This window comes from Carassius gibelio, chromosome B17 (genome assembly GCF_023724105.1).
Source record: "Carassius gibelio isolate Cgi1373 ecotype wild population from Czech Republic chromosome B17, carGib1.2-hapl.c, whole genome shotgun sequence".
Taxonomy (NCBI): domain Eukaryota; kingdom Metazoa; phylum Chordata; class Actinopteri; order Cypriniformes; family Cyprinidae; genus Carassius; species Carassius gibelio.
Window position 1 is genome coordinate 3,340,024 of NC_068412.1, and position 10,211 is coordinate 3,350,234.

Consider the following 10,211-nt stretch of genomic DNA (forward strand, 5'->3'; position numbering starts at 1 on the left):
AGCATAGTTGCAGTTCAATACATTTAAAATATATTAACTTTAAATGCAATGCTGTTGAATAACACACTACAGTTTATTCTGATAGTTCACTTATACATTCTACTAACTAAAAGTTACTTTACTACGTCTACTAGCTCTCATCAGAGTATTAGTGAACTGTTACAGATACGAGAATACAGTAAAATACTTGCAAAGATACTTACAGTCAGAATATTGTCTTGACCTATTAAAATAAAGTGTTTGTCGTTATTAACCAGACAGTGTACTAAAATATTAGACTAACTTATAGTTAGTAGAAAATAGTGCTACCTTTAAAATTAATAATCCAGTACTTTAGATGTGTTTTAGTATGTTACTCTAAATAAGTGTACTTCTTTAAAGCATGACTCAACATTATTAAAACATAATGATTTAATTTGACATTATAACAATTATAAATGTATTTAAGCAAGATAGAAACATGGCCATTAAAGTGTCTCACTCAAGAGGTCTTTTAATATTAATAATATTATATTGTCTGCAAGTATAGTTTTTTAAAACAGCAGTTATAGATTGATGTACACTTACAAGTACACATTCAGAACAATGACGTGCACTTCACAAATGTGGCCACAGTGCAAATAAAGAAATCAGGTCAGATAACTTTTTGAGTCAAAACGCATCACCCGACAGTAAGCATCAGTCATACAGGGGTTAACACCTGCTCGCCTTTCTTAGTGATTGATATTATTAGCCAATCTGTTGGGGTTTATATGTCCCCCAATACCTTTGCACCTGTTTTTCTGTTAACACCTTTAAAAGTATCCTATTACTTTGTCACTGTTTATGGAAAGTAATGCATTACTTACTTTTGAATGACTGGGCTTAAACAACCATCCATTTCTCTCTGATGTAAGGGTAGTTTTGTGTGTGTGTTTTCAGTTGTGTTTGTCAGTGAATAAATAAAAAGGGCATTAATTGCCTTTTTGAAAAGTATTATTATGGCGTAAACTCAAAGGGCAATACTTTATGCATTGCCTCAAAACAGCAGTTGTGTTTCTTGTGGACACTTCAGGCAGAACTCAATGAACAAAGAAACCATTGTAAGTAACAACAGCTCCCATAGTTTGGACAGTATATGCACTCATGTAGTTTTCTCCTTTTGATTTGCCCCTTGAACCTTCTCAAGGCTCTTTTACACACCAGATACAGACCTCCCCCTTTCACCCCATTATCAACATCCCTGGCTTTACATGTCTCCGGGACCCTCGAGTGCTAATGACTCCTGCGGCACATTACTGATGGATGTGTATTTCTAAACAAGACAGATGAGTGCTAGCGGAGATTGATACCCGGACGGCTTCATTCAACAGGCCATCCAGCGGCATGAAGGAGTGACAGCCGCAGCCTCAGGCGCAGGTGAGCTCCACTTCTCAAATCACTCCGACGCATTACACAGCATGTGAGGAACTGCACAGGCCTGCACTCGGTGCATTCCCACATGTCTGGCCTGGATCCAGACCCCCTTCCAAAATATTTGCCCTCAACTTTGCCTGGTTTATTTACTCTGGAGGAATATTTTCCCTGAACAACTCACAAGCTTAGCGTTCGGCAAATACACAGAGCACATGAAATATGGGCACAAGGCTCGGGCCAAGCGAGATGCATGTATTGGCGATGAACTCATGTAAGACCACAGAGAGCTTGGGCATTTTTGGACCAGATATTCTGATCGTGTTGGAGAGGAATCCTGTGTTCCCTCACATATGCTGTGAGGCAGGGGCTGCGGCGATGGAAGTGCTTTGGGAAGATAAATCCATCACACTGTGCATGAGGTCATCAATCCGACGTTTCCGCTCACTTTGATGAGTGGAGAAGGGCTTAGCCAAACACGGCTCTCCTGGAGCACTGGGGGGCTGAGTGGACGTGGGCCACGCTTGGGCCGGAGCCACGAGAGAGACGGGCATATTAGAGGAGCACAGAGAGCTTTTGTCTGTCTCGGCACAGTGGGCTTGCATGGGTTTCCTAGCATTCATTTTATAAGCCGACTGAGACTTAGAATGGAAAGTGAGTGTTTCACGTTATGACAGGAACATTCCTTCAGAAAAGAAGACTTAATCTCTGTCATTGTGCATTTTGAGTATTTTTATCCGGATTTAACAATGTTTGCTCTGGCTCTATTCTGTAACACTTTATTTTGATTTTTCCAGTTTAAACATTCTACTAACAGTAAGTAACTTTGTAACTACGTGTCAACTAGCAGTCATTAGAGTATTAGTAGACTGTCTACTTTATATCTTCATTACTTTATTAATATCTTTATTAATGCACTTTATTTTGATGTGTCCACAACAAACAATATACTGACTATGAGAATCTTTACTAGTATATGTCAACTTATTCTACTAACCCTAAACATGACCTCACAGTCTACTCTGAGAGTTAGTTCACATGTAGTTGCAAAGTTACTTGTAGTTAGTAGAATGTCTGAAGTGGACTGTCAAAATAAAGTGCAATCCTTTATTCCCACATACATCATATTAGTTTCAGATGTGCATCTTTTTAGAGGTTTTGTAAACTTTATACAGTATTTTTGTCTTCATTATTTTGTCATCTGTTTGAATGCTGAATTGCAATTGTGTTTTGTCTGCATGGAACCAAACTCTAAAACCCTAACCTTTAACATTATTCCACTGCTGCTTTGCATGCACTGCTGTTTCCTTCAGGAACTGCAGATGTAGTAATGTAAAGCTGTTGCCTCTCAGTGTTGTTTTATGTCCACTTCCAGAGGCTTCCATGTAAACCCTGTATTTTTGTTGACACGAGATCCAGAGCATGCAGTCAAGGGAAAGCATTCCTTTAGAGCAGCAACTGAAAGGTCAGTCACAGCACCTGCGTTCATGCCAAGGCTGGACATCACGTGATCACACACATATCCAGGCATCTCAGGTCGTCCTAAACCAGTCAACACCTTCATCTGACCTCCCATTAACCCACACCACAGGAGATCCATTTCCACACAAGCCTGAAAGTTCAACACAAGGAAGCAACAAATTGTGCAACTGCGTTGTAAAGATGATGTGTTGTGAGAAGGAAAGGCTGAGGAATGATTTGTGAGGATGGTGATGTTGATGATGCCACCAGGCGGAGAGAGCGATACCATATGTTGGGTCACGTGTCTATCTGGTAAATATTATTATGAGGCAATGCTTCTCATCCTCACTGAGGAACATAATGTGAAACAGAAGGCCAGTGGTTCAGTTATTGTCCACTGAATTAACCCCAATCAGCTTTGAGGAGCATCCGGACTTCGGGAGGAGTGATGGCATTGGTGAAGAGTATGGAAAAATGAAGAGCATTGGAGAAAGAGAATTCTTGAGCTTCTTCATTGACTAAGATTGATTGGATCATCTCAGAAATCTCTGGAGACAGAATCTTAAATGCTTTAGGAATCATTTTCTGGCTTATTTCTAAAATAAACGAGCCTGTTCTCTCTCGATAACACCCCTTTACCAGAATCTGCGGTGTATTATCAGCTCTCTATTACAGTAATTTTTATTATCTTTTTTTAAAATATTTTTAATCAGAAATGAGTGATGGAAACGCCAAATTTTATAATGACAATTCTTTTTTGTTACGGTCGCTTGAGGTGGAAAAAAGGGTTAATGCAAATAATGGAAGTTGAAAATGCATTTGCTCAATAAATTTCTCCATGAGCATTAAAAAAGTCTTGTGATTTTGCACAATGGGACGGCAAATCCTGACTAACCAGTGACCGATCTCATTCACCCAGTGTTGGACAAGCTACTTGGAAAATGTAGTGAGCTAAGCTACCAGTTACTCTACAGTAAATGAAGCTTCACTACACTGAAGCTACCCCCCTGGGAAATGTAGCAAGCTAAGCTACATCGACAGTAGCTTGCTACATCTAAGCTACTTTTAAAATAAAATTTTTATGTTGAACACGTTTTATTACAAGTCAATGCTATCTCAGTGCTCAAAACTGTCAGTCAAACAGATAGGCAGATGTAATTGTTTAGTTTAATTGTTTTTTGTGTTCCTTATCAATTTGGCAACAAAAACAATCAAAATACATACCATACCATTAACAATGTGCGCACAAGTAAGTGTATGCACCTGTTGCATGGGCATGCTTAATATACTGTAGGACTTTGTAGAACAAAATGCAAGACCTCCAAACAGTACAAAACAATGGCCAGGCTGGACCCTGATAATTTTTACAAGCAGCATCTGAAAACATATTTTCTCTCTGTTATCTCGGTCAGTGTCATGTACTTGACGAGGTACGGCCACGGCGACTCACTCCTCGGGATTAACTGTTCTCCGACCTCATCCTATGCCATCATTTCATCAAATAACTTTTTGCCTGACTGTCCAAGGAGAGGTACCATCCGGAGCAGAAGGTGGCGGTAATGCATCATAAAGATGGTTGGTTGCTATCCACCGTAAACACGAACAAGATGAAGTAGCGCCGTCGCGTCACTACTGATCCAGGATCAGCGATCTTAGCAGTTGTATTTCCCCATTTGAGTTTGAGCTTCAGAAATGCTTGCGAAAATGTAGCTTGTGTGGAAGCTACCGCGCTACTTGGTAAAAAAAAAGAGCTTCACTACTGAAAAGCTATTTGATTCAGAAAGCAGCGAAGCTACAACCAAGTTACTGAGAAATGTACTTAAACTAGTAGCTTCGCTGCTTGTAGCGACGCTACTGCCCAACACTACATTCACCGCATCTGAAATGTTGTTATGGTCATTCTGAAGTGCCCGAGCAAAGTCTGTTGTCAAAGTATTTCTGTATAACTGCCTCCCAGAACTGTCTTACACAACTGCGTTCCCAAACAGCATCATCCACATCCGAAAGCAATGACTACATTTATTGTGTAATTTGTGTTTTAATGTGTTTATTGCAAGTAAATATTTTTATATATGGAAATTATTAAATTCAGAGGCTTCTCCTGCTTTTCTTAGTGATGTTTAGTGCCAGTTTATCAGGAAGTGACTCTTTGACTCGTTGGGTGGAAATGGTGCTTATTTGCAAAGGTTTTAAGTGATATTTTAATTTTAATTTAGTTAAATTCACAACTTTAGGTGGAAACCCGGCTAGGCTTATGCACAGCAAGTTGCAACAGTATCAGATTTTAGATGTTAAGGCTGTTGTCAACATCTCAACACTCAAGATTGATTTTTTTTTTTCAATGTCTTATCAAAATTACCATGTCAGGAAATATATGCCTTGTGTTACTCGTCGACTTCATTCTCTCCACAGTAAATATTCAAGTGTTGAACCTTTCAGATGTGCAAGGAACATGTTATTAATCAGAAGCCCGAGGCTCCTGTGTCTCTCAAACAGCAAGTCTGTTCGATCTCTGCGCTTTAGTTCCCTGAATGTCAGTGCTGATGACAGGTAGACAGTCCTGAGAAGTCAAAGTGCCGCTGTCAGTTTTCTGATGAATATCCCCTTTCAATTTTAGCAGCATGCATATTCATCAGGTTGCTAGGCCACCAGGCGATTTCATTCCTAATTGTGTCCTCCTCTCAAGCCCTCCGAAGCCCCCGTGGCATCATGGGACAGATGAGGGGATGTCAAAGTGTAATCCAGTGCTTGTCAGAGCTGCTCTTGTGGCTCAAACAGCACAACTTTATTCCAGCACCCTGAGGGACATTCTGAGCCGGATCCCGTTAGCACCATGCTTTCGTTGTGGTCTTCATTAAACCACAGGCCTTTGTAGAGAAGGCAGGTTCTGACTCGTACCTGTGTCAAGTTGTCCCACATACAGTCCACTTTTGCTAGAAAACTATCCTCGCTGTAGTCTTACCTCCGTAGATGAGTATTAGCAGCTCATTCTAAGGATGTCTCGCCTCATTATCCTCATCCTTTATCAACAATAAGAATGCTTTATGAGGTGACCATTCATCTTTTCCCAATTTTGAGCACGCATCGGTGCTGACACCCCAGTATCCGCTCTTTACCCAGTGGGGTGTGAAAGACCAGGGCCGACCTCACTTCCTGTGGCAGAACACATACACTTCCTTTCAAACCGAGCGGAAAAAACTTATGAGGAACAGTATGGAATTCTGTTTCCTGCTGACTGTAATGATTCTCATAATTTGCCTCTTGTGCACCATTGCTGTTTTATTTTTAGCCTGCGGGTCATCTGATTCTCAGACGATGCCTTATACAGATACAATACATGAATGTGTCATTTCTCTACCGAGGCATCTCAGTGTCTCGTTTCATGTTCTCAGTTCAGGTATATTGCAGAAATAAAGCCAGAACCAAACCTGTGCTGTGCACTGAGTCACCTGATATCCAGAGCCTCCTTCTGTTGCACTGTCATCCATCCACTTCTCTGACTCAACCTGAGATTAACCACAGCGCTCTGGCATGGGATTGTTTAACATAAGATAAGATTTAACACGACCTTCTTATTCCATCTTCTTCTTTCTTTAGCAGAACTGCAGCCTCCCAGAGGGAAGTGTCTATTGCTCAGGACATCCTCTTCCATAGCTCAGGAGACATACAGCAAAAGTATACAGTAGACCTGTATAATAAACAGCAGCTCAGATGATTTAATCGATTGGAAGTTTGCATTCATATTAGGACTTGCATGACTGCTGGTTTTTACTGTTTACTGTATGTAAGGGCCTCTTCACATTAGCCTCTGATAGCTCACTGCTGGTGAGAAACGACAGCCCTCAAGTTGTTTGTATGTTTTAGAGGTCCCAGTGTGTTATGCGAACAATCCAACTGACCTCACAAGTCAATTGTGGCATTCTTTAATGCAGATCTTGATACAATCCAGTTTAACTTTTCAGATTATTTTAATACAAATGCTGCATTTGGCCATTACAACATACCTTAAACAAAATTGAAATTAAATTAAAATTAAATTAATGCACTTAGCAGACGCTTTTATCCAAAGCAACTTACAGTGCATTCAGGCTATCAATTTTTACATATCATGTGTTCCCGGGGAATCGAACCCCCAACCTTGAGCTTGCTTGCTTGCCAGTGCTCTACCAGTTGAGCTACAGGAACACTAAAAAAATTGAGACAAAAATAAATTTGTTTGCAGCTTTGGAAATGTTTCTTTATCTAGGAAACTGTGGTCGGTTGCATAAAATGCTTAGAAAAGTATTACAAGTTAGTCTTCTATTTATATATTTTTTCTTCAAGACTGGTCATAACTTTTTTTTTTTTTCATCGGTTGCAAAAGAAAGTAGATTGGTCTATTTGGAATCAGAAAAGTATGACTTACTCTTCGGTTAACAATTAGTTGCCCAGACTAGTTCCTGAGACACAGTCTAGTGGCTAGGTTTATGCATCTGTATAAGCCAAAGGTATCTATTTAATCTCCATGTTCATGTAATTGTATATGAAAAACAGTCGAGATGTTAACGAGATCTTTTTCGTGATTTTTCTTTTCTGTAGGCTGAATGACACCCTTCCTGAATGCTTTTCCTCTGCCTTCATCATATATATATATTTTTTTAATTCTTAAAGTGAAAAAAGTGACGTGACTTTCAGCCAAGTATGGTGACCAATACTCAGAATTCATGCTCTGCATTTAACCCATCCAAAGTGCACACACACAGAGCAGTGAACACACACACACCGTGAAAACACACACGGAGCAATGGGCAGCCATTTATGCTGCGGCGCCCGGGAGCAGTTGGGGGTTCGATGCCTTGCTCAAGGGCACCTAAGTCGTGGTATTGAAGGTGGAGAGAGAACTGTACATGCACTCCCCCCACCCACAATTCCTGCCGGCCTGAGACTAGAACTCACAACCCTTCGATTGTGAGTCCAACTCTCTAACCATTAGGCCACGACTTCCAAACTTCCAAAATTCATGTGGCCTGCAGTCTGAGGTTAAATAATAATGCAGATATTTGAGAAACGTGCTTCCCGAAATGTAATGTATTGAAAAATGTGTTTCCTGGTTAACATGAGTTTCACTTCACCTCCCCATTCAGTGCTACTATTCACTGCTGTCAAAAATAAAAAGCGTTTGGTATCAGCTTGAAGCAACACATGACCCTCTGAGATTGAGGATCCACCTGCAGTGGCTCAAGTGAGCAGAAAGTCAGAAACAAAGTGGTTACAGTCTTGGTGGTTGGTTCGAGGGCACATCCTCTGCAGCTGGAGTCTTCGACGTGGGTCGCGCTCAAGGACTTCTCCCAGGACTATGTCACTAGAGGAAGGACTCCAACAAGGAATTGTGAAACTGTTTGTGAAATCGTTTTCTATGGTCCGGCTCAGCCGTGGCATTTTTCAAACATCTGTGGGCTTTGAATTACAGTAGTCAACATTTGATGGGTTGATTTGAACAAAGTTTGACTTTTTTGATCAAAGTTGTCCTAAGACAAGAACTCATTTTGGTTTTAGGTTTCAAGACAACTTTGTTGAAAGGTTTTGATCCACTTTAAATGTTGACTAGTGTAGTATGCTTTGGACATGAGACAGATCTTGAGTGAAGAATCCTTGCCTTTGTATGTAATGCCAAAACAAGCGCTTTTATTTTTATTTTTTTGTCACCAGATTTGCACCTTAGACCAGTGCTCTGATAATCATCTGTCAGAGCTGAGAAGATTTGACAGACACCTCGCTCGGAATGTTGCATCACACTATTTTACAGCTCCAGGTCAAAGTTGAGCTACATCAACCAAATCCTCACTAATCTTAGCCGCCAGTCAGATTTACCTGACAGACAGGTACTCTTCGAAGAGTGGCGCATTGACGTGTTTTCCTCTGTCTGCATGCTCAAGATGTTTATTTGTGTTGGTCTTTGTTCACATGGATGTGCAGCACTGAAGGGATTTTGATTGCCTAGCAAATATTTATGACATCGTTCATGGTGTGGAAACAATGCATATATTTGAGAACATTCTAAGGTAATTAGGCGTTACAAAACAAAAGGGTGCAGAAAAAGATAGAAGCTTTGGCTGCTGGACAAGTTGATCTAGAAGGAAAGGAAATTTATTTTTAGCCGTGTCGATGCGTCAAAGCGGGCGTCTTAATGTCCTAAACATGGATGTGTGTATCATGAAAAGAGCAAAGCTTGGAATGACCAGTCTGAACTCTGTGTTTGTCCACCAGTGCATTCAAAAGACATTGTGGGAAAAACACTAGATACTCTTTGTCAGCACTTAAGGTCTATATGGCTGCGCCTCAGGATATCCCTTTCCTAACAGGAAGTATCGTGTCCCTCTCTGCTGTTTTAATTGCACAGATAGCTGCTGGTGTGTGGTGGGTGTTGTGAGGACACATGAACTGCATCCCACCAATCAAGTATCTCTAAATCATTTCATAACTACATTGTTCATACTTTTGGTGGTTGCCAGGGCATTGCTGTGTGGGCTATTATTACCATGCTACGTGGTTGCTAGGGTGTTTGGAGTGGTTTCTAGGCCATTGCTAAGGCATTGTGGGTGATTTCCAGTATATCATTATGCATGTTTCGAAGGTGTTCTGAGAATATTAGCACACTGACACACAGTTGCTACGATGTTCTGGATTATTATTTTTTACATATTTTATTTATTTATTAGGATAGCATCTGGAAATTCTACATTGTAAGCTATATAAGCAGTACACTTGTAAATAACATATGTGTGTGTAAATATACTTGGTAATAAAGCTTTTTCTGACTTCTGACTTTTTAAAATGTTATTTATTGATTGATTGATTTTTTTTTGGCGAGTTGTGAGTGTTGTTGCTAGTTTGTTTTAGGAATCGCAGTGAAGGTTTCTGAGGTGGTTGCAAAGACATTGTGAGGGTATTATATTTGGTTTCTTGTGCATTGCTACAATGATGTTGCTAAGTGTAGACTAGTTGCTAAGGTGTTGTGGGTGACTAATAGGGTGTTCTATAGGGTTGCTAGGTTGTTGTTGTTGTTGTTGTTTTTGTTTTTTTGTTTGTTTGTTTTTTGCATTAGTTGATGGTAGCCGGTAAGCTTTTTGTTCTGGTGTTATCTGGCATTGCTAAGGTGTAGTGGGTGGTTGCCTGGGCATTGCTATGTGTGTTGCTTAAGAGTTTGGATGTCACCAATGTAAAATTTGGGTGGTTGTTAGGGCATCCCTAGGTGGGTGTTCAGATGTTGTTTGTGGTTGCTACGGTGTTGAGGGTGATTTATAGGGTGTTTTGAGTGGTTGCTTGTGTTTTTAGGTTGTTTGGAGCTTTGCAGGAGTGTTAACAGTGATTGCCAGGGC